Source organism: Canis lupus, chromosome 7 (assembly GCF_003254725.2).
Source record: "Canis lupus dingo isolate Sandy chromosome 7, ASM325472v2, whole genome shotgun sequence".
In the NCBI taxonomy this organism is placed as follows: domain Eukaryota; kingdom Metazoa; phylum Chordata; class Mammalia; order Carnivora; family Canidae; genus Canis; species Canis lupus.
In genome coordinates, this window is record NC_064249.1 from 1,640,012 (window position 1) to 1,661,641 (window position 21,630).

The 21,630-nt window shown below is 54.2% G+C and overlaps 1 long non-coding RNA gene across 3 annotated transcripts; it reads right to left on the minus strand.

Annotated features, from left to right (window-relative positions):
- Nucleotides 1-2,492: 2,492 nt before the first annotated feature.
- On the minus strand, nt 2,493-5,170 carry LOC112667085 (uncharacterized). 3 transcript variants are annotated; one of them, XR_007411737.1, is made up of 4 exons: nt 4,952-5,170; nt 3,617-3,706; nt 2,944-3,110; nt 2,493-2,688 (listed from the first exon to the last, which is right to left on the minus strand). It is a non-coding gene; the product is annotated as an uncharacterized LOC112667085 (long non-coding RNA). The 3 variants fall into 3 exon arrangements; XR_007411738.1 differs by having other exon boundaries at nt 2,944-3,348; XR_003141037.3 differs by having other exon boundaries at nt 2,944-3,706.
- Between the last annotated feature and the right edge of the window lie 16,460 nt (nt 5,171-21,630).

Genomic DNA, 21,630 nt, shown 5'->3' on the forward strand with positions numbered 1-21,630 from the left:
ATATTCCAGACATCCTTTTTGAACTGCGGAGTGTGCCATCCCGTCAGCTCCTCACTCTTGGGGAGTCCTCCAGCTGTGTTACGCGATCACAGCTGCCTCTTTAGCTGCCCTTTGTATTTCACGCTCCCAGCTCGCTTAGTTCATTTTTCGTTCACCCTTCTGATCTGCAGAGGAAGGGGCCATCAGTCTATGCTAGTTGGGAATCGTATGACAAAGGATTGCAAAACCTGAGCGACAGTCTCAGGGACCTCGTGAAGGTCACTTGCCCATTCCCCGAGAAGTGGGTGTTATATGGAGGGAGCCCCTGCTTTTCCCCATCATGCATGGGGTAGCCATGTGGAGAGCGGAGTATTGTAAAGCAGATCGTAGTTTCCAAGAGAAATAGTTTTAAAATCGAGGGTTGTCTTCCTAAGAGCTTAGCATCAAATAAATCAGAGATGTGACCAACAACATGTCATAGGTACAGAAGTCCAACACCCATAGACCTCTATCATCGCTTGAAATTTTAAGATCCTGCTTCCAGCCATGGGCCGTCAGTGCTGGGTGGATCCTTGGACATCATCCAGCCCAGCCTCCCAATTTTTCCGATGAGGAGAGGAGATAGCTTGCCCTAGTGTCACCCAGTTAATATGAGGCAAAGCCTTCATTCCATTCAGGCCTGGTGACTCCTGGGTCACTGCTCTTCCCTCCATACTATCTGACCTCCCTTATAAAAGTCCTATAAAATGGGCATTAAAGTACAGTGCTCACTGATTATATAAAGGCCCCAGTGTACTATAAAGTATACATAACAGCACATAAAAATACAACTGCATTGTATCACACATTTGCCCTATCTAAAACCTAATATGCTAGCTACAATAAATGTTAATTACGTCTTTATATAATGATAATTTTGCTACCTCAAGCAGGTGGAAGAGCCCTGACGAAGGTGACTGCACAGCCTCTACTGCTATGAAAGGCCGTACTGTAGCCCCTGCAAGTTGAAACTGATCATCTTTAAAATTGTTCCCAGATACAAAGTTTAGTTTCTCGGTTATTTCGATCTTGACATTCCTTTGACATATTGATAGCAATATCCAACATTTGCTATGCTCCTTCAAGCAGTCAGCCTACAAACCAGGTACGGTTCTGGGCCCTTTGCATGGACCATCTCATCCGAATCCTTACAGTGATCCTACAAGGTGAGTATCAGTGTCAAGGCCATCATCTTTCTTTTTGAGATGAGGAAACAGGCTCAGTGGGGCCACTGAGCTGGTGAGTGGCAGAGACAGGGCCAAACACAGGCACACTGGATCCAGAGTGTGGGCACCCCATGGTAGTGCCAGGCTGCCTCCTTGTGATTTCCCGGTGACAAGCAGAAGGCTCAAAAGCCTTTCATGGATCAATCTTTTACCAGGATCTGTTTCTATCACGTGGCATGAAAGTCCAGCAACCCGTGTACCGGTTCCAGTTGTGTCACTAACTACCTTCATGATGCCAGACCAGTCCCTGCCTCTCGCCTGGCACCAGATCTGTAAGGAGTGGAGGTAGATTTGATAGCTCACCAAATCCACCCTCGCCCTAACACTCCGGGATTCGGATGTCACCCATGGGGCTACGTAAGAAGGGGAATCTTGAAGCACCTCCTCTGGATGACATTTTCTTTGTCTCTCCTACCCCACATCAGAGTGAAGGGAAGCCTGGCAGTGGACTGAGGGAGTGCTAATATCTGCAGAGCCAGTAGCAAGTCTGCTTGGCCTATATTATTTGATGTCATCCTCCCAATAACCCCTGAGGAGGTATTATGCTGCAGAACTGGAAACACAGAAAGGTTAAGTCAATGGTGAAGCCTTTATTTGGACCAAGGTCAGACTTCCCACCTGGGAGAAGGGAAGGAAGAGGGTCGGCCACACATTCTAGCCCAAGATGAGCGAGGTATATTCAGGCTGGACGGATTGGTTTGGGACTCAAGTGCATGGCTTTGAGCCAGCAGGCCGGAGCTTTTTCCATCACCTCTCTCTTCTGCCTGCCTGAGCCCCACCCCGTGTGAGGCCCTGCCTCAGAGACAGGACTGGGACGAGGGTAACACTCCTAAGGGGGAAGGATTAGATGTCCGTGAGACTCTGCCCCATGAGCTGAGCTCTGAAATGCTTTCAGGCAAGTCGCAGAACATATTTTTAGATGGCTACAAAACTCTAAGGGGTATGAGTTCATCTGAGTTAGTGCATGTGGAGCATGTGGGAAAAGCCTCTTGAAAGAAATTAATTTCGGTTTGATTCTGAAACAAGATGAGGAAATTATCATCCTCAAAGGTGTTAGCATGAATGAGCATTGAATGGTGCTCTAATTCTCTCTGCTGCCTTCCCGCCAGCAATACCTGTGACCCAGATTTCACTTTCAACACCCAGGGCTTGCCGTGCTCTTGGAAGTCAAACACCCTGTGACCTGAAGTTTCATTCATTAAGAAACAGAATACGGATTTACTTATTCAACAAGTATTTATTGATTGATTGATAAGGAGGCTCCAGGCCCAGCATGGAGCCCAGTGTGGGGCTTGAACTCACAACTCTTGAGATCCAGACCCAAGCTGAGATCAAGAGTCGGACGCTTAGCCGACAGGTATTTGTTGAACATCTACGACGTGACAGGCCCAGTCCTCGGCACGGTGTGAAGGAGGCGAAGTGCTGCCTCAATAGAAGTTACACTCTAGAGATGGGAAGAGGAGGGGCAGCTGGGCCAGCGGGGAGGCCCGGCCCAGGTGAAGGCTGAGAGGAGGCCTCTGGTGCTCCTACTGCTTCTCAGTGATTGGGCCGAAGCTTCTCCTTGCTCAGTTTCCAGTCCCCCAGGTGACTGGTCTGTGCCCCCCTCTACCCCAGACTGATGCAGATACCCCTAGGGAATTGAAAGAGTTAACCCTCCTTTATGGACCTCTAGGCTTGCCATCATGGCCCCCCGTCTTACCTAGCCCTGTTCTTCTGCAACTGACCCCTGTTCCAGGCACCTTCGGACTTCATAGACAGCGATGGCGGCCAAGGGGCCCGCTCCCTGCTGTCCAGCCGTTCCTGGCTGAGTTCCTTTGGTCATCGAGCAGGCTCCTCGGTGGCTTCCTGACTCAGGCACCACCTCCCCTGATAAACCACACTGTCACGTCCCCAATCTTGAAACCGTCTCCCTACCAGCCCTCCACCGACCGGCCCCACGCAGATGCCGGCCTCTGCCTTTGCACACGTGTTACTTCCCCTGCGTGGAGCACTGACAGTCGCTTCCGGGTGTGCTGAGTGCCTAAATGGGCTGTGCACCATGCCAGTCCCTGGGAATACAACCAGGGAAAAAAAATCCGGGTCCTGCTCTCTCTGGGCTTACATTCTAAGGGGGCAAAGAGTAAGCTTGTAAATGAGCTGGCAAAATGATTACAAGTGATATTAGGTGTTGTGAAGGACACAAATGAGAGGCTGGTGCAGAATAGAGAGGGGTACTTAGGTGGAGCCCCAAAGCATGAGAGGAGCACCCATGTCAGGAGTGGGGGGACGGGGCTCCAGGCAGAAGGAAGAGTGGGTGTGGGCCTGGGCCTGGCATGTTCTCTGGTCCAGCAGACCAGTGTGGCCCCATAAGGGGAGGGAGAGGAGGTGCTCACAAGATGGACACGGAGGCAGGTGGGCTGTCCCGTCCTGTACAGCTTGCTGGGATGATGGAAACGTTCCGTATCTGCGCAGGCTATTGAAGTCTGTTACAATGAAATGAAATAAGAAATTCAGTTCTCCGCTGAAACACCAGCCATGTGTCAAATGCTTGATAGCCGCGTGTCCCTAGCGGCCCCTGTACGGGACAGCACAGGATCGTGCTGGACCTTCCAGTCCTCTGTCTGGGTTTGAATTTCACTCTGTGAGGCCATTGAGAAGCCTTAAGCAAGGAGGGGACCAGACACTCCCACCTCCTGCCTCCCTGCTGCTTGTCAACATGTCAATCCTCTCTAATCTCACTGAGGATCCCTAAACTGAACTCAGTACCATCCCCTGGGACCCTTTGTACCTGGTGCCTTCCCGCACTAAAGCTCTGGTCCCACGCTGCCGTTTTCACCTGTCTATGTGACTCTGAGCAGCCGGAGGGAGGGGATGGGTGCCAGGAACTTCTTCCCAGGCGGCCACATCACGGGCACCCGTGAGTGCCCAGTGGATGTTGGCTTTGTTGAACTACATTTACCCTCCTGCTCTGGAGCAAGCTCTTCCCTGGGTCTCTGGGATAATTCAGGCTCGGGGCCTCCAGGTCAAGCCTTTGCTTTTTCCTAAAGGCCAATTTCTCCTACGAGGGCTGTCATCCTCTGCAGGTAGGGACTCTCGGAATGCGCGTGCAGCCCTGTGACAGCGCAGGGAAACTTGGCCCTGTCCCGGTCACCTTGGGGGAAACCAATCCTGGAAGCCATCTTCCCAAGCGTGTGAATGGACAGGGCTCCAGGGAGCTCTTTCAGAGGCCTGGCCCCTCGCTGTCCTTGGGGGCCCCGGGCAGGAAAGGACGGGAAGGTCCACCTGAGTCCTCGCGTGACCTGATGACACCCGGGAGGGGGTGCCGCAGATCCCTTGTACAGGGCCCTGTGCCTGAAAGGTACAGAGGGTGCCCCAGAGCCTCCCGGGTCTGGACAGGGACTCAGGGGAAAGGGATGGAGGGGACCACCTGATGGCGGAGGCCCCGCCCACCCCTGGCCGCAGCCTGTTGGCCCCGCCCACCCCTGGCCGCAGCCTGGTTGGCGGATCGAGGCAGGTGGCGCTGGATGGTGCCTCCGCAGCGGGGAGGAGGGGCTGGTGCCCGGGAGGAGGAGGACGGGCTGGCGGCCCGACTGGGAGCAGGGGAGCAGGGAGGGCGGGTGCGGAGGCCGGGAGAGCAGGGCGGGGGGTGGGGGGTCCGAGGCGGGCGGGGCCGGCCCTGCGGGCGAGGCCGGGGCGTGCACCTCGCCGCCCCACGGGCCAAAACTCACGGTCCGGGTCTCTGGGCGCGGTGGGTGGAGGCGCGGCCCGAGCGGAGGGAAGGTGATGAGTAACAAGCCGTGTCCCAACTGGCTGCTGTCAGCACTGGATTTGCTCCACATCCCACCCCTCTGCCAACCCCAGATTCCAGTTGTGTGCTCCGACGCCAGCGTCCTGGGACCTGCCTTTCCACCTGGCCTCTCCCCCAAGGCCGGCGCTGCTGTTTTGCAAACCCTTGGCAGGGACTAGGGAAGGCCCCGGGGCGGGGCGGGGCGGGGCGGGGCCGGGGGGGAGGGGCTCGGCTCTCTGCAGGAGCAGAAGCCACCTGAGCAGAGGCCCCAGGCCCTTCCTGGGACGCACCCCAGCAAAAACAAGGAGGGGGCTTTGCAGTGAACAGAGCAAGTTCTGCACCCCAGCTTTGGAACTGTTAGCTGTGTGGCCTCGAACAAGCCACTTAACCTCTGGTACCTCAGTTTCTTCATTTGTAACATGAGGTTAATGACACTGATCTCTCAGAGTTCTTAGGGCCATAAAGGGATATGAAATAGCTCACACAGTGCTTGGTACCCGCAGGTGTGTAATAATAAACAGAATTTCCTTCCTTCCTTCCTCCTGCAGCACCTCTGGCCTTTTATGTGGCTGCCCTCTTCCGCTCCCCCCTTTACATTCCCATCGGGTTCCCAGCGCGGGCCTCTCCTCCTTCATCTCAGAGACCCACACGTTCCCCCCACTCCTGGGAGCTGGGCCATGCCTCCGTGCAGGCTCTGCTCGACCTCTCTCCCATTGCCCCCGTCTCTCCTCCCCTCCTGGCAGCGCAGTACTGCGGTCTAGGTGTGGCTCTGCCGTGATTGCCTTTGGAAACATCAGAACTTCAGAGGTGGAGGGGACCTCGGAGACCGTCTGCTCTGGCCCGTTGATTTGTCAGAAGAGGCAGCCAAGTGCACAGAGGCACGGAGACGTGTCAGAAGAGGCAGCCAAGTGCACAGAGGCACGGAGACGTGGCTCTGTGAAGGCCTGGGCGTATGGGCCCCGCTCCCCTCCCCCCAGGAGGGCATGGTCCCTTCCTCCCTTTGGGGAAGAATGGGGGTAGGGGACTGGGTGATAGGCCTCAGGTTTGAAGGGAGGCCACGGCAGGAGAGGAGCCCAGGAAGTGGCGTTTCCTGGAGGCGCCACTCCTGCCCCATGCTGGGAGAATCGATAGCACTTGGAAGGCAGGGCAGCAGCCAGGGAAAGGCTGTGGGAGCCACAAAGCTGGCAGCCGCGTGGGGTGTGTGCCCAAAAAGCTGGGCAGCCATGCAACCCATCTCTGTCTCACAGTCACCTGCCCAGCCCCAACCCCAGTCTCGCACAGCCTCGATGGTAATTTGATGAGTCACCCGCCCGCGCCCACAGGCAGGGCAGCCACACCTAGGGCAGCTGGCACCCCGACAGTGTTCCTGCTCTGAGCTGCTGGGCCAGCAGCCTGCCAGGCTATGGATGGGCACTGATGGGGAGCCCTGGCGCTCCAGGCCCTTGGGCCAGGCCGAGAACCTGCTGAGAGGCAGAGCCTCCGGTTGCCATTGCCCCGTGGCCAGGGCCTCCCATGAACAGCCCAGCCCGGTGCCTCCTTATTGGGAGCACCAGTCACGAGCTGTGGGCCAGGTGTCTCCCAGGTCTGTGCTCAGGAGGGCCGCGGCCACTCCCAGGTCTGTGGCTGCCACCCGCGGGACCTGAGTTAGGAGCCGCGACGCGTCACTCATGCTGCTCCCTCTGCCTGGCAGCCTGCTGTTTCATCCCTGCCCATCCAGTCCCCTCGTACTCCTGCCCACCTAGCCCATGCCAGATGTTCCCACCTACCCCCACTGGCTCTCCAGATGTTTTGGGCCAAAAGTCCTCCTGTCCCCCCACCCCGCAACTTTTGGTGTAATTTGTACTTCTCTTGTGTCTCTTAGCACAGCGTGCTTTCCCTCCAGGAACACTGTGAGCTCTTTGCATCACCAGCAGGCCTACTGCAGGGCCTCGGGTACTGCAATGGCTCAGTAAACGTTTGTCTGGTCGATCTGCATTCCACCCGCATCCTCTGTGATGACATCCCTGTGACCAGACACCCCTTTCGGCACTTTTCTGCTCCCACCTACCCCTCCCTCTTTCCAGTTTCATATCTTACCAGAGGCCTTGACTTTAGGCCCCACTGGAGTTGGGGCTGCACCCAGGCCCAATTTGGCAAAGCGCTCTTGAGGAATTGTGGGGTCAGTCACTGGACACCTGGCCCCTCCAACCGTCTCAGGCCTTAGCTGTCCACTGGCGCCACAGTTGCTGAAGGGGAAGGGCAAGGTGGCTAGGCCGGGGGAATCGGTACCCCTCACTCCTTTCCAAAGGGGTCTGTAGACATGCTGGCATCTGCTGGTCTTGGACAGTGACGGTCTGCCCTGGGAGTCCCTCCTGCCCCAAGAAAGACCCTGAGGGGCCTCTGTGACAGAGGATTCTTGCTTCCACCCCCCTGTCTTGGAAGTTGGTCAGCCAAGCAGGAATCACTGGGATTGGGTTGGCAAGAGGGGTAGTGCAGGATTCCCCTGGTGACTCCCCAACTCCCACTCCCACACTCTGGCTTGGGTGAGGATGGGCCTGGGGAGGGTGGGCAATTGGGAGAGCAGACACGGAGTGTGGAGACCTTCCGGAAAACAGGTAACATTGGACACCACAGGCTGTGGAGGGCAGCTCTGTAGTCCAGGACGGAGAGTTTCTGCTCTTAGTACGGCAAAGGGAAATCAGTCGATGACTCAAAGAGGCTGAATGCTTTTGATGACCTGCTGGCTGGCTGGGGTTTGCATCTGCTCTCCTCTGTTTGCGAGAAGAATCATGATAGTGCTTCACAACCTCCTCGTTCTCTACAAAGTGGTTTCCTGCCCCTTGCCCCTGGGGATCTGGCTGTCCGCTCTTTGAGAGGAGTGTTGGCCCCTGTTGTCACCCAACCCGAAGGATGACAAGACCGGGCTCAGGCTCACGGAGGCTGAGCGACTGGGCCCGAGTCACTGCTGGTGCGCAGCAGAGCAGAGGGCTTCCTGGGGGCCCCAGCTTCCTCTTCCTCCACCCCACACCACATCACATGTACCACAAGCCTCTCCTGTGGAGGAGGAAGCTGCCGAAGCACAGCCTTTGGGGGATACTGTAGTAGGCTGAATGGTGGCCTCCTCCCCGAATCTAAGTCCGTGTTCTAACTCCCGGAACCCGTGAGTGCAAACTTGTTTGGAAAAAGGGTCCCTGCAAGTGTAATTAGGTAAGGAATCTTGAGAGGACATCACCCTACAGTGTCCCTCCAGGAGAAAGGGGGGTGGCTGTTGAGACAGTGCGGAGGCCCCAGTGACGTTGCGTGGCCAGGGAGCGCAGGGCTGGAGCGAGCGAGCGTGGGGTGGATTCCGGCTTCCAGGACTGTGGGGACAAGTTCTGTTGTTTCGGTGACTTGTGTGGCCGCCCTGGGGAAACAGGCCCTACTGGGGACTCTGGCCGCGGGCATGAGCCGTCAGCTGCCCTCAGCAAACCCACTCGGCGCGTGGCTCCCCAGGTGAGTGCGACCCAGGACCAGCCCTGGGCTGGGGGGGGGACACCCTGCAGGACGCAGCCCCCCGCAGCGGCACCGCACAGCGCCCCGAGGCCCACCTCTCGCCCCCCTGCTCTGGCCCCTTGGCCACCGACTTTTGGTTCGGTTTCGCTCCGTGCAGAGGACAGATGGTGTACCAAGGGCTCTGGGAAAAGAGAGGCAGCCTCAGACGATGTCACTTCTCCCCCGGGAAGAATTTATGAAGCCAGTTACGCCTCTGCCAGGAAGTCGGAAGGGCCCAGCCTCTAATAACTGCCAACCCCTCAGCCCTGGCAGCCCGTCATTTCCATACTTCCCACATAATGGGGTGTCTTTAGGCAGTCAATGCAACACAGCCACAGTTAAACACAGGGACACATAATGGGACTTTGTCTTTCCACAGGGCTTTCATTCTGAAAGCTCGAGCAGTTTTATGAGCCTTGGGAGGCCCCCTATACTCCCTTTTAGACAGGTAAACTGAGGTCCTGTGGAGGAAGATAGCCAGCCCCAGGATCCTGGGCAGGAACTTGTTTCTGAAAGTCCACCTGGTTCTCTCCTTGCTTCCGTCTACCAGGTTCAGCAAGACACTTAGTTTTTTGTTTTTTCAGAAAAGTCTTCATGATTCGCTGCACCTTTTTCGAGGTGGCCAGCGTGGGGCTCAGCCAGTCTGCCCAGCTTAGTGAGAAGGGGAGCGGGCTGGGGCCCCACCGCATGGAAGGGGAGGTGGAAGGAGCACTTGCACTGCCAGTACCTCAGTTCCTCGCGCCACCTGGGACAAAGCAGGGTTCCGGGCCTGGCTTGGCCGCCGACTTGCTGTGCAGCTTTGCAGAAGTCGTTTGCCCTCTCTGGGTTTCAGTTTCCCTGCTTGTAAAATGAGGGGGCTGGGGTAGATGCTCAAAGTCAGTCCCTCTCAAATCTTACTGTGCGTTGAATCACCTGAGGATCTTGTTAAAATGCGGATTCTGATCCAGCAGGTGGGGGGAGGGGCGTGAGGGTAGGGGGAGGCTGAGGTTCCACATTGCTGGCCAGCAGCCAGGTGAGGCTGACGCTGTGGGTCCTCAGACCACAGGTGATGTCACAAGTCTCAGGGCGGGTCACCTAAGCATGATCTGTCAGATGCCACCATCTGTGTCCCTGCCTTCCCCAGGGTGCTGTCGGAAGAAGGATCCCCCCTGTTTTATGCGGGAACACTTGGCCAGCTCTGAAGTGATGTACAAATTCGTTTTTAAAAAAGAATCACTGGGACTCCTGGGTGGCTCAGTGGTTGAGCATCTGCCTTTGGCTCAGGGCATGATTTTAGGGTCCTGAGATCAAATCCTGCATCAGGCATCCTGCAGGGAGCCTGCTTCTCCCTCTGCCTGTGTCTCTGCCTCTCTCTCTCTGTGTCTCTCATGAATAAATAAATTAAATATTTTTTAAAAATAAGTTTAAAAAATAAAAAAAATAAAAAAGAATCACCAAAACTACGACCAAGACTTGTATGCGGAGCCAAGAGGCTTGGCTGAAGAGCAGCACCTGTCACGGCTAAGGGCCTGTTAGGTGGACGCTTCATTCCCCGGAGCCTGTGAGATGGGGGTGGAAGCTCCGACCTCACAGGCTTGTCATGAAGATGAAATAAAACAAGATCCTGGAGAGAAGCAACAGCGCAGAAGAGCCACGCAGGGAAGGCCCTTGGTCCTCCTTCCTCCTCTTGGCCCTTCTCCCATCTACAGGATGGAAACGGGGGGGGGGGGGGCTGCTTCTCCGTCACCTGTTCTTTCCTCTCCTATCCTGGAACCCCCTCCCCCACCAGACCAGGTCAAATGTCCAGTTAGTCGGCAGAGTCCCCCGGGGTCCCACCCAACCTCTGTGCCTTCCCGCAGCCCTGAGGTGGTCCCCCTGCTCCTCCAGGTGCCCAGACGGTGTCTCCACGGGGGGCTGAGGGGAGCCTGAGTGAGGCCTGGAGCTGGGCGCCGGGCTGGACGGAGGCCAGTTGGCTCAGGTCTGGGGGATCCGCATTTCACTTCCCCTGGGAAACCGCCTGCGGCCTGCAGGTGCGTGGGTTTGGCGGGAGCAGTGCTTGGTCTCCATGGTGATAAGGTTTGTGGGTGTCGGCGGGAGGCACCCAGGCTGCTGGATGCTGGCGGGTGCTCAGAGCCCCGGCCCACCTGCTGGGGTGGAAAACGCCCCCCCCCCGCCCCCAGCGGCTCTTCCTCTCCTGGCCCCTCCTCGGCGTCCCCCCCCCACCGTCCCCGAGCCTGGGCGCCCTGCAGGGTGGGCGCTGTGACGGCCAGGGTAGGTCTCTCCTGACCCATGCAGTGGAGTCTGGTTATGTCTAAACAGAACCATCACCCTAATTGCTGTTTGGGCTGATTATCCCCTCCTCGTCGCCTGACCGTTGGAGAGGCGCTGCTCACCCCGACCGGCCACGGGGCAGCAGCCTGCTGCCAGCCAGCCCCCGGACCCCGGGGTCCCTGGCCCAGCCCGCGTGAGGAGCCAGACACGCTGCTCCATGCTCTGGGCCTTTGGGGGCCCCTGACCCTGAGCGGGAGACTCCTTAGTTTTAGGTGTGAAGCTGTAGGTTTGTGAATGTGTAATGTTTACGTGATTTACTCAAGTGTGCAAAAAAAGGGAAAAAAGTAAACTACCTTACTGTTCTATACTTGAGCCTCTGGAACTCCCAGGCCCCTTTCGGATTCTCATCATGATGGGAAATTAGTAACAGAAACTAAACCAAATTGTCCGTGTAAGGCAACCGGGGCACTTACTTATAAGCTCTTCTGTATTTATTCAAAGTTATTTGAGAGAGTGATCCACTCAGAATCAAAACTCCTCGTCGGGGCTGTTCCTGTGCACCTCAAGGGTGCTCGAGAGGTACCCGTGAGATGCTGGAGAGTGAGGGTGTGCACACTGCGCTCTGCCCTCAGCTTGTAGATCCCCCTGCCCTGTCCGAGGCGAAGCCCTGGGGTTTCTCCTGAGGAGTGCGGCCAACCCCCTGCTGCCCGGATCCCATCCTATGCCAGCCCCCACTGGCCCTGAAGATGCTCTGAGCCCTGGCCATGCCGAAAACCCCACCCCAGCCTGGAGGTGCCACCCTGCTGCCTTGGGCCGCTTTGCCCACTCCAGTGGTGACTCCCGGCAAGCCTGCCGGTCAACACTCCGAGATCCTTTGGCAGGACCTTCTGGATGAGCCCCATGCCTCATAGAGGCGGTAGGGAGCCAGGGCAAGAACACCGGGCCAGCTCTCTAGATGCCTCCCTGGGTCCTCCGTATCGGCTGTCCTACCCCTTTTCAGATGTGGTCCCGTGGGGATCACTAGGCTTCCCCGACAGGCTTGCAATTTTTCGAGGCCTCTGTGTTAAGAAGCTAAGAGCAAGGCTCCTGCATGGCGTGGCGATCCCCACCAAACCTCCCTGGGTGTTCACGGCCCTGACCTGCACTTCTTCCCTCCCCTGTCTGAACCTGAAGGTGGGAGGAGGGCAGGACTTTCATGTCTCCCTGCCCCGCTCCCCCTCCCAGGCCACGGAAGGGTTTTCTCCTTTCTCCTCCAGTTGGGTGGAAGCGTCTTTACATCATCCCCTTTTCTATATTCTCCTCTGGGCAATAAGCCTTCTGGATTTGCCTAATTACAGAAGAACTACAGGGAAAGGAAGGAAAAAAAAGCCCGGGATTACATGAGGAGAGATTTGAAATCCAGCAACAAGATGACACACAAAACCCCTAGCAGCCAGAGCTAGAGGAACGGCTGAGACTGGGAGCCGGAGCGACTGGTTTGGGACTCAGCACCGCTTCTTCCTTACTCTGCTTTTTGTAGGCAGAAAGAGCACTGAAGGACAGGGCTGTGGGAGCGGTCTGGAGAGACTGGGGGCGGAGGTGGAGCTGGGCATCTCTTGAGAGTTCTCATGTGCCACACAGCGGCACCCAGGAGTCACGGGAGAGTATTGGGACCGTGGCAGTTCCGGCCCTTTTGTGAGGACGGTTCCCCCTCCTCTAGTTCACATGGGGGCAGAGCAGCAGCGGGGTCCCCGGCACCCTGCTGCTAAGGCATGATGTGGCTCTGCCCTGGGCCCTGACCGCTTGCCGCAGCCTCACCTCCACTGCTCCAAACATAGTAGCCCTGACAGTGAGCGCTCTGGGTGGCGCGGAGGCACGTGTCCACCAGTGTAGACCAGCAAGCAGAGAAGCCCAGGGTACCAGAGACACGGAGGAGAGTAGACGGGAGAAGTGAGCATCTCGGCGGACTCCTGGCCCCTGATGCCGGCGGCCTGGTAGTGGCCTCCTGTTGGGATCCATGACAACTAACAGTGGGCTGTTTTGAGCAGGGGAGGGGCCTGGTCCCTGGAGAATCAAAACAATGATGCCAGCACCCCCATTTACTGGTGACGCCACACGCTCTGGCTCGCAGCCAGTGTCCACCCTCTGACAGACGCTTCCTGCGGACACTTCCTTGGGAATAAAGCTCTGTGAGTCATGAATCATCCTGGGATCCAGGCTTGGGGGTACAGGGCGGTACAGGGGAGTCTGACAGTGATGGGAGGAAGGACCAGGTGACCTGTTAGGCCCTTCTCACCCCAGAGCCTCCCATCCTAAAGGAACAGCTCTGCCAGTCAGATCGCAGCAGACGCGGATTGGCTCTCTGTGATCCAATCTTGGACCTTCCACTGCGGAGGCTGCAGGATCATTACTCTGTAGGGAAGACAGGCTTCTCACGGAGACAGGCGGATGCCAAGGAGGTGGTCATGTACCAGCAGAAAGAGGAAAATGGTGCAGGGTTCCTAAGGTTCCTGGATGTGCCCTAGCCCGGGCCTCTGGTCAGTCCATAGACTCCTCTTGTCATTTAGGCCCAGCTAATATTTTGTGTACGTTTTAAAAATTGCAATAAAATATACATAATGTGAAATTTGCCACTTGAACCATTTTTAAATGCTCAGGTCAATGGCAGTAAGTGCATCACGTTGCTGTGTAACCATCATCATCATCCATCTCCAGGACCGCTTCATCATCCCAAACAGAAACTCTGTGCCCGTTAAACACTAGCTCCCTTTCCCCCTCACCCCGGGCAACCACCTTTCTACTGCCTGTCTCTACCACTTTGACTATTCTAGGTCCTGTAAGTGGAATCCTACAATATTTGTTCTTTTGCTACTGGCTCATTTCACTTAGCATAATGTCTTCAGGTTCATCCATGTTGGAGCAGGTGTTGGAATTTCCTTCCTTACTAAGGCTGAATACTATTCCACGTATATACTACCTTTTGTTTATCCATGTGTCTGTGGATGGACAGGTGAGTTGCTTCCACCTTTTGGATTGTAGATAACGTGACTTTAAGCGTGGGTGTGCAAATATCCATGGGAGTTCCTGCTTTCAATTCCTTTGGGCCTCTACCCAGGTCCTTCACTCACTCTAAGTCTGCCATTTCATCCTTTTTGTTTCTATTTCCTAGAACATCTGTTTGATTTCTGTCTTCCAAGTCCCATCGTATTTCTCTTGCCTCTTCTAAACCTACTCACACTTCTTGGAAGCCAACTTGGGAGGCAGGAGACAAGCATAGACTTTGGGGCTGGACTGGATGGCTTTGTGCTCTTGTCTCAGAAGTTCACCAGGCTGTGTCCTTGGCCTAGTTACCTAACTTCTCTGAACTTCAGTTTTCTCATCTATAAAAGGAAACTAATGAAAACTAACTTGCAGGATAGTTTTGAGAGGATTACATGTAAAGGTAAGTGTAAAGTGCCTGGCACAGAGTAGGTATTTAATAAATGGTGGCTTTTGTTGGAATTATTCAAGAAAGCCTTTCCCGACAGGGTGGATCTGGGTGGAGGAACTTTGCAAAGAAAACTCTGCACCTAGGGAAGATGGGATAAGCAAAATCCCTCCCTACACTGAAATAACCCCAAGATTTATGCTCATGTAAGATTAATTAGTGGCAGGCAAACTCTTGGAACTTAGCAGGCTATGTTTTCTGAATAACCTCAATTTCTCTCGCAGTCATTAAACACATTTTCTGTAGTTTTGTACCCAGTAAACTTCCAGAACTGCCATGGAGAATCCTCTGCCATTATTAAAAAAACCAAACAAAACAAAACAAAACAAAACCCCGAAAACCAAAAAGAACCTCTTTCAGGACTTGAGAACTTAATATAGTCCCAACCCCTAATCATTCTAGTCAGAGCTCAGACATCCAATTGTGTGTGCCGGGATTCAGCAGTATAGCAGGGAACAGAGAGGAATGAAATATGGTCCCTGTCTCTGGGACGCCGCGGGCACGAGAGCAAGATTCACATGCATGAGGCAATCCAGGGAGCCATACAAGACTAATGTGATTCATCTGTTTTATATCAAAGCTAATAGAGGGTGTGGACAGAGCTGCTCATGTTAGCATAAGCAATATGAAAAAGAAATAGCACAGCAACTCTGAAAATCTACTATGGGGGCAGGGAGATGGGAAGGAAGGAACACAGCATGAAAAATGTAGCTGAAGAATCCTTCTGGAAGAAAATCTAAACTAAAAACAGAAACAAAGTCCTCACTAGTGTTTCATGTTTGGGGAGCATGTTAACACAACATTCAAAGGCTAGATAATAATAAAACTGAATGAGATGAAAAGAGGTTGCAGGGTTAGGAAAACAAAGTGAAGATGAAATACAATTACTAATCTAAGGAACGATTTAGAAACAATAACACAGAAGGCTAAAAATAGAATGGCACAAAGAAAAGGCTTGAACCCATCGTAATCAATGCAAAGAAAAAGACAGAGATAAAAACAATTAGAGAGAAGATAATAGGTTTGGAGGACAAAAAAAGAAATACATGAAGATCAATTAATATAAGAATAATTAATATCCCTACAGTAGAGAACTATACAAAAGAAACAGAAAAGATATTTAGGGATATTGTACAGAAAAGTTTTCCTTTAAATAAAAGAAGGACTGAGTTTACTGAGAGAAAAGGCATATGGCGTACCAGAAAAAAAATAGATTGAATGAACAGTCAACACGGAGACACATCCTGTTTAAGTTACTGAACTTCAAAGCAAAAGAATTTTTCAGGCATTCAGGGAGAAAAAAAAAACAAAAAACAAAACCCAAGTCATTACAAGAGAGAAAACACAGGTTAGCCTCTGACTTCTCCACTTTTAATGCCAGAAGACCAGGAAGTAATGGTCACAAAATCCGGGACGGAAAGCAGGACTCACAGCCACTATACCAAGAAGGCCTAAAGGTAACAGATATCTTCAGATGTGAGGGCCTGTTGTGAAAATCTGACAATAAGAGGCAGAAAACCAACGAACGATTCAGGCTAAAGAACTCGAAAGTAAAGAAGCCAAAGAAAGGACGGGTGGTGAGCATCATATCCAGTTAAATATAGAGATGCAGAACATAAGCATTTAAAATTTCCAACAAAATGAAAATTGTGTGCGCGACAAAAATCAGGATATGGGAGGAGCAGAGGGATGAAGTGCAGGGTACTTATCATCTCGTCTTTCATAGCAGAATCAGCCACACTGTCTCTAACGAAAGCATGATTTAAAAAAAAAAAAGTCAATGACTACAACCTTTTTAAATGATTTTGAAAAATAGCTCATATTCTTATATGTAGAGGCAGTTTATGGGTATAAATGTCTCTTGTGCTTAAGAAACATTTATCCAAGATACAAAAATGCTTTCAGGTTTTTTTTTAAGATTTTATTTATTTATTCATGAAAGATAGATAGATAGATGATAGATAGATAGATAGATAGATAGATAGATAGATAGATAGATAGATATAGAGAGAGGCAGAGGGAGAAGCAGGCTCCATGCAGGGAGCCCGACGTGGGACCCGATCCCGGGTCTCCAGGATCACACCCTGGGCCGAAGGCAGGCGCTAAACTAATGCTTTCAGTTTTATATTTCATTTTATTTCCTGTCATATGTGAGTACACGTAGACTTAACATTTCTATATTTTGAAAGCACGTACTATAGGATCCCATTCTTAGGTAATTATCTCCTTTTGTCTGTCATCCACCTACCATTCTATCGGTATCTATGCTTAGAGATATGTCAGGACTGATGTTCAGCAGATATTTATGTTGGTTATTTCTGGGTGATAGGATCTGGGGTGAGTGATTATTTTCTTCTATGCAGATGTCTGTGCTGTTTGAATGTTTATAACAGGCTTATGCCATTTGGGCAGAAATCCTCTCAGGCATTAGAAACGCTGAAGGAAAGCTGAAGGGGACTGTGGCCAAAAATCAGTCCAAGAGCAGAAGGGGTAGGTCCTCAGGCTGCCGTGGGATGGATGCACTGGCTCCTTCCGTGACCTCCGTCTACCTCCCTGATGGCAGGATGGGCAGGAGATAGGGGAAGCTTTCTTGGAGGAGGTCGTCTTCGAGAGCCACACCTTGAAGAACGGCAGGATCGGAGAGCGTCTGTTTTTCCAGACGCATCATGGATTATCTCACTTACCCGCCCTGGGCCTATGCAGGAGGTAGTATCGTCTCCATTTTTGGGTGAGGAAACAGACCAGGCAGACGAAGCGAGCGAACAGCCTGGTAGACAGAGTACAAAGCACAAACACAAAGCACGGGGTCGACTGGGGACTCCAGTGCAGCCAAGAAGCCAGCTGGCGGTGCTCGGACCTGGCGTCCCCGGGGCGGAAGTGGAGCAGAGCTCTGAGGGACAGTGTGTCCTGGGCAGAGTGAGGAAGGTCCCATAGAAAGGCTCCGAGGAAGGACCGTGTGACTGTGTGTGTGAACGCACCTGGAAGTACCCTCAAAGCATAAGGGCAGTGAGACTGGAGGGAGAAGAGAACAATGATCAGTGCCATCCCATGTCACTACACACAGGGCCGCGAGCACAGGGACCAGCTCCCAGGAGCAGTGGGCAGTGCCTGGCTTAGGCTGCGTCCTCCACGGAGATGCCCCAGGCCCAGGAGAGGAAGGGACCAGGAAGACTGAAGCCACAAAGCAAGCAAAGGTCAGGGTGGTGACTCCACCCACCGGAACCTGCAGGGCATGGAGACTCAGCTCTCAACTGGGGTCATGCTCTCAGAGACCGTAAATGGCTCCTTTGCCGCCCAAAAGGTCGTTAAGTCATTAATTACATAGCAAGTGGCAATAAAATGGTCTCGGGCTTCCTCATCTTCCCCAGAGCCCAGGGCCTTGGGATCTGAAACTCAAGGGCTCTGTTTTGAGCCAGCTGCCTTGTATATCTGGGCTTCAGCAGCCCAATTGAAACTGGTCATCACCTGGATGGCAGGACAGTCATGGCCTGGGACTCTTGGCTTCTAGGTCCAGCCCCACTACTCACTGCTAGACAACCATGGTGAAGCCGTTCAGCTTCTCCCCATAAGTAGCAGAGGGACTCAGACTGTCCTCTGAGAAGAGCAGTCCTACCCCTAGTATCACTTTGACCTTCGAAGCTCATCCGTCCCTTCCCAAGGATGGAATTAGCAAACCCCACTCCCACCTCCAGGACTCTGAAGCCACCGCATGAGACCAGCTAGAGGGTACGAGTACAGGCTTTGAAGTCCAGTAAATTTTATTTGAATCATGGCTCTGCCACATACTAACCGTGTGACCTGGGCTGGCTTCATCAACCTTGTCACAGCTTCGGTTTCCTGACATAAAATAGAGATAATATTATCTACCCATAAAATGTCACGAGCATCCAATGGGATGGCACAGATAATGTGCCTGATGCACGGTGGCCGCATGACCCTATTGCTGGGCCTTTTCTCCGTGTCACGCTTGCTGATTTCCTTGCCACTCCTCACCCCTACTCAGATCTGCGTTCCAGCTGGTGGCCTCGGATCGTCAAGTGTTCTCCTGGGCCGTTTCCTCACCAGCACCCATAGGCTGCCTGGCTAGTACGAGGACTGGGCCTCTGACCATTGGACCTCCTTGGCAGGCCTGCAGGGCAGCGCTGGGCTGTACGCCGCTCAGAGCCTGGGGCTCCAGGCAGGGCAGAGAACCACCAAGAGACGCATCGAGATCACGGCTGTCCAACAGAGACCATGCAGACCACATAAGCAATTAAAATTCTTCTAGTGATTGTATTTCAAAAAGTAAAATGACAAGCGAAATTAATTTTAAGAATACATTATATTTGACATGATGTATGCAAAATATTATTTCAGCATGTGATTGACATAATGGTTATTGAGCTGTTATAGCCTTGTCTTGCCCACGGGAAGTGCTTGAGATATGCACGCTGTGACCGGCTGTGGCACTGGGCAGCACAGATCTCAAGCTAGAGACACAAAGAGGGTTGGGGCCAGGAGACTGGTCTGGACAAAGGAGACAATAAAATATGCATTTATTCATCCACCCATTCATGCAACAAGCGTGAGTTCTTCCTTCCGACCTTAGCCAGCGTCCATGCAGGAGGCCCCGGCCAGTGTGATTCCTCCGGGCCCTACTTCTCCATTCCCAGGAGCAGCTCTAGGCTGAACGGTGAGGCATCCAGCCCCACTGCCGGTCCCATTCCTGCCAACTCGGCTCTCTGCAGGTCTCCCACCTGGGGGAAGCAATAGGGGGAGGAGGAACAAAGAAGCGGCCCCTCTGGATCTCTGTCCCTGAGTGGATTTGGGAACAACAGGATCCAGCCCCATATTTTTTCCCTGCATCCTTACTTACCACATTTAATGGGGCAGCCCAGAGGTAGGCCTCAGGAAGGGCAGTAAGTGGGCTGGAGCAGCCTCTGCCCTAACAGAGCTTCCACTTCGGGGAGCAACAGACTCGCTTGGTGCTCAGGAGGCTTCATGCTTGTCTGGAAAGAGCTGGAGACCCAGACCCCCAGGGCCCCTGAAGAGACTCTTGCCTCCTGGCTTGTCTTGCTCAATGAGCGGCAGCTCCGAGCTTCTTACCCGCCACTCTTGATGGCCCAGGCCCCAGGCCCCACTCCCCTCCATGGCCACTGGCTGTCCAGCCTAAGGCAGCCCATCTGACTGGTCACAGAAGGCCTGAAAGAAGCCACATTCCCACCTTCTGCTGCCCCGAGGATGGGGAAACACAACAGTCAAACTTCCCGGTGACCATAGTCCCGGGGCAAAGAACTCCCCCATTCCTGCCATGACACAGACTCTCTGCCTCATGCCTGGCATGTTTGCTGAGTGACTGTTGAGTGACTTAAATCTCCCAGCACAACAGAGATGACCATCTGGCCCGGGATTCTTCTACCCTGCTGGACTCCTCATCGTGACCCGACATTCCTGGAGGGAAGCCGTTGTGTAATCCCAGGCAGGTTCCTCTGTACTTTCTGAGCATATGTCTGTAAAACGGGGTAGTAACCACCCCTTTGTGGGATGGTCATGAGAAATCAATGAGGTCATGGATATAAAGACTTAGGCACACAGTAAGTGCTTAATCAATAGTTGGTCACTTCCTCTCCCACTTTTCACTCCTCGAGGGAGAGTCACACCTCCTGCTTCACAGTAAAGGGGTGTCATAGGGTGACCTGGGATCCGTGTGTCTCTGCCCAGAGCAGACCCTATCACCAGAGACTTCAGAGTGTGAAAGGAGCCCAAGGGTCTTGCCGGGGCCACCTGGAGCTTCTGCGGGAAGCAGGGAGGGCTTTACTTGGTGGCTGGGGTTCTGAACCCCTCATGCCCAATTCTGAGTGGCTCCACTTCTATCTGCTTCGTGTATTATGATTTCAAATACCATTTTCCGAAAAGACTTTTTTGGAGCCGCAAACGGTTGAGGTCCCTTCTCTCTAACCTCTTCATTTTATACATTAGGGAATTAGGCCTCGGCCCGATCTTAGCAAGAATAAGGTACACGGTCTAGTACTGGAGTCAAAGCAGTTATGGCTACAAGGGGGCCAACTCCGGCTCTGGAGCAGGCGGCTGCTCACACTGGAGCCTTGCTGCCTCCCCAGGCCAGAGCGGGCTGGCCTCCCTGGGCAGTGCTCGAACTCAAGCCTTGGCTGCCAATTCCCCCCCAGCAGAGGCCGGGCAGTCAGCTCCCCAGCTCCCCACCCTCCTGGATCCTGTGGGCCCGGGCAGGCACCACACGAGGAGTGAGGAGACCCTGGAGTGGTGGACAGAGCTCAGACGCTGGGAGCAAAGAGACCATGGGGAGTGCATTTAGCCCAGATCCTAGGAGCTCCGTGGGGCTACTCCAAGCCCAAGGAAGGCTCTGGACACAACCAGGTCACCCAGAGACCTTTACTAGGGAGAGAGTGTGAGGCGTCCCCGTGTACAAGGAAGACAAGCCAATGCAGGAACCTGTTTCCATGTACAAGTGGGTACTGGTGCTGGGTGCTGGAGACACAGAAGATGATCACGACACAGGTCTTGCCCACAGCTCTCAGCGGGGCTGGCGATGTGCTGTATCTTGACTTGTATACATGTGTCAAAACTCATCCAATGTACCCTTGAGGTCTGTGCATTTGACTGGGAATAAAGCACACCTCAAAAAATGCCTTGAGAGACACAGAATCAGAGGGGCAACGAGGCGTACAGAGGCAGCCTGAGACAGGCCAGCATGGGCGGCGGTGTGGCTCGGCCTGGAGCGGGGCCCGGAGGGGGAGGCCCAGGCTCTGCCCGGGACGCAGGCCCTGACACACCCACCGCCGCGCGCATATTTTTCCCGGAATCTGCTCTGCACAGGCCTTGCTCCGAGGCCCCACGGAGACGTGCATGGCAGCCAGGTCCAGGCTAGATCACTCCCGGTCCCTTTGGGTCCTCAGCCCTGCCCTCAAGGCTTGGTTGGGGGAAGTGGCCGGAGCCCTAAGCAGGGGACCCGGCTCCATGGCCCTAAGCCACGCTGGTCCTCCCCTGCAGAGGGCCAGGGTCCCAGGCCTACTGCCCCCGGCGGAGGGGCTCTGGGCGCGCTCTGGGGACAGCGGCAGCCCAGGTGAGGGGCGTGAGCCGCCAGCGGCTTGGGGAGGCAGCTGGGAGCCGTGTCTCATCGCTTGGGAAGCCGGGTGCAAGCGCCGACAGCTCCCGTGACGCAGGGGCTGGTGGGGGGGCGGGCGCTGCTGCCAGGGGAACAGTGGGCTGCTGAGCCAGCCCCCACCGTGGCCTGCCTCCCCAGACCTGGGGGTGCAGGAGGGCCCCCAGTAAGTGGTGCATGCACCCAGTGTCCTACGCCTGGGCCCGGCCTCCCAGCGGGGTGGGGGGCAAGCTTTCCTGGCTCCGGAGTAGGCGGACTCCTGGGTGACAGCAGCTCC